Source organism: Artemia franciscana, chromosome 6, assembly GCF_032884065.1.
Source record: "Artemia franciscana chromosome 6, ASM3288406v1, whole genome shotgun sequence".
In the NCBI taxonomy this organism is placed as follows: Eukaryota; Metazoa; Arthropoda; class Branchiopoda; order Anostraca; family Artemiidae; genus Artemia; species Artemia franciscana.
Window position 1 is genome coordinate 3221206 of NC_088868.1, and position 3317 is coordinate 3224522.

The window sequence follows — 3317 nt, forward strand, 5'->3', positions numbered from 1 at the left end:
GTCTGGTCTGTCTATCTTGTCTTTCTGTCATTCTTTCTGCCTGTTAGGTCGGTTTGTCTGGTCTGTCTGGTCTATCAGTCTGTCTGTTTTTCTGTCTGTTTTTCAGTCTATCTGTCTGGTTTGTTTTGTCTGATTGGTCCAGTCTATCTGGTCTTTTTATCTGTCTGTCTGTCTGGTCTGTCTGGTCTGTCTTTCTGTCTGTCTGTCTGTGTGTCCGTCTTTTTGTCTGTCTTGTATGTCTGGCCTCTCTGTCTTTCTGTCTGGTCTCTCTGGCCTGTTTAGTCTGTCTGTCTGTCTGTCTATCTTTCTGGTCTATCTTGTCTGTCAGTCAATCGTTCTGTCTGTCTGTCTGGTCTGTTTGGTCTGTCTGTCCGGTCTGTTTGGTCTGTCTTTCCGGTCTGTCTTTTTGGTTTGTCTGTCTGTCTGTTTAGTCTGTCTGTCTGTCTGTCTTTCTAGTCTGTCTGTCTCTCTGTTTGTCTGTCCGTCTGTCAGTCTGTCTGTCTATTCTGTTTTGTCTGTTTGGTTCGGTCTGTCTGGTCTGTCTTTCTGTCGGTCTCTCTGTCTCTATGTCTGTCTGTCTCGTGTTTCTGGTCTGTCTGTCATACTGTCTGTCTGTTTGTCTAGCCTCTCTGTCTGTCTGTCTGGTCTCTCTGGTCTGTTTGGTCTTTTTGTCTGTCTGTTTGTCTGTCTGTCTATCTGTCTGGTCTATCTTGTCTGTCAGTCAATCGTTCTGTATGTCTCTCTGGTCTGTTTGGTCTGTCTGTCCCGTCTGTCTATCTGGTTTATTTGTATGGTTTGTTTGTTGGCCTGTCTGTCCTTTCTGTCTGTCTTTGTAGTCTGGCTGGTCTGTCTTTTCTGTCCGTCTGGTGTATCTGTCTGTCTAGTCTGTTTGTTTGTCTGATCGATCTTTCTGTCTTTATGATCTGTCTGTCTGTATGTTTATCTCTCCGTCTGTCTGGTCGGTCTGTCTGGTCTGTCTCTCTGTCTCTCTCTCTGTCTTTCTGGTCTGTTTTTCTGTCTGATCTGACTATCTGGTCTGTCTCGTCAGTCTGTCTGGTCCGTCTATTATATCTCTCTTGCCTGTCTTTCTTTCTGCCTGTTTTTTCTGTTTGTCTGTTTGTCTTGTCTATCTGGTCTGTCTCTCTGGTTCGTCTTTCTGTTCGTCTATGTCTCTGTCTGTCTGGTTTGTATGTCTGGTCTGTCTGACCTGTCTTTCTGTCTTTCTAGTCTGTCTGTCTCTCTGTTTGTCTGTCCGTCTGTCAGTCTGTCTGTCTAGTCTGTTTTGTCTGTTTGGTTCGGTCTGTCTGGTCTGTCTTTCTGTCTGTCTGTCTCTATGTCTGTCTTTCTGTCTGTCTCGTATATCTGGTCTGTCTGTCATACTGTCTGTCTGTTTGTCTGGTCTCTCTGTCTGTTTGGTCTTTCTGTCTGTCTGTTTGTCTTTCTGTCGATCTGTCTGGTATTTCTTGCCTGTCTGTTTGGTCTTTCTGTGTGTCTGTATGTCTGTCTGGTCTGTTTGGTCTGTCTCTCCAGTTTGTTTGGTCTGTTTGTCTGCATTGTCTTTCTGGTCTGTCTATCTCCCTGTTCGTCTGTCTGTTTGTCTGGTCTGTTTGGTCTGTTTGTCCGGTCTGTCTGTTTGTTTGTCTTGTCTGTCTGTCTGTCTTCCTGTCTCGTTTGTATGTCGGGTCTGTCTGTCTGATCTGTATTTCTGTCTTTCTTGTCTATCTGTCTGTCTGTCTGTCTATCGGTTTGTCTGTCTGTCTCTCTGTCTGGTCCTTCTGGTCTGTCTGTCAATCTGTCTGTCTGTCCGGTCTTTCTGTTTGTCTTTATGTCTCTCTGACTGTCTATCTGTCTGGTATGTTTTGTCTGTCTGGTCCGGTCTATCTGTCTGGTCTATCTGGTCCGGTCTGTCTGTCTGGTCTATCTGGTCTGTCTGGCTTGTCATTCCGTATGTATGTCTGTCTGTCTGTCTGTCCTGTACGTCTGGCTCTCAGTCATTCTGTCTGTTTTTCCAGTCTTTCCGTCTGTCTTTCTGTCTGGTTTGTATGTCTGGTAAGTCTGTCTGTCTTTCATTCTGTCCATCTTTCTGTACGTCTGTTTTTCCGTCTATCTTTCTGTCTGTTTGTCTGTCTGTCTGTCTGTCTCTCTTTTCATCTGTCTGATGGTTTAGTCTGTCTATCCGGTCTGTCAGTCTGGTTTCTCTGTTTGATCTTTCTGTTTGGTCTGTCTGTCTGTCTGTAATATATCGACTGTCGACAGTTGGCTTATCAGATTTTCTTAGCTCTCTGGAATTTTAAGTATTTCTCTTAGATCAAGAATCATATGTTTTACTTTTGAAATGTCTTCATCGTTTTGTTTCTCTTTTTTTATCTAGAGCCTTCCTTTCAATAACATTGTGGTCAGTGTTTGACTCGCCTTTATTTCTCAGTTCTTGAGACAGGCTTGTACTGAAATATTCTCGTAATTCTTTAACATGTGTTTAGCCTTTGGATATATATATATATATATATATATATATATATATATATATATATATATATATATATATATATATATATATATATATATATATATATATATATATATATATATATATATATATATATATATATATATATATATATATATATATATATATATATATATATATATATATATATATATATATATATATATATATATATATATATATATATATATATATATATATATATATATATATATATATATATAATATATATATATATATATATATATATATATATATATATATATATATATATATATATATATATATATATATATATAGATATATATATATATATATATATATATATATATATATATATATATATATATATATATATATATATATATATATATATATATATATATATATATATATATATATATATATATATATATATATATATATATATATATATATCTATATATATATATATATATATATATAAATATATATATATATATATATATATATATATATATATATATATATATATATATATATATATATATATATATATATATATATATATATATATATATATATATATATATATATATATATATATATATATATATATATATTATATATTATATATATATATATATATATATATATATATATATATATATATATATATATATATATATATATATATATATATATATATATATATATATATATATATATATATTTATATATATATATATATATATAGATATATATATATATATATATATATATATATAGATATATATATGGCGCGTATACTGGCACTGGCGCGTATATATAT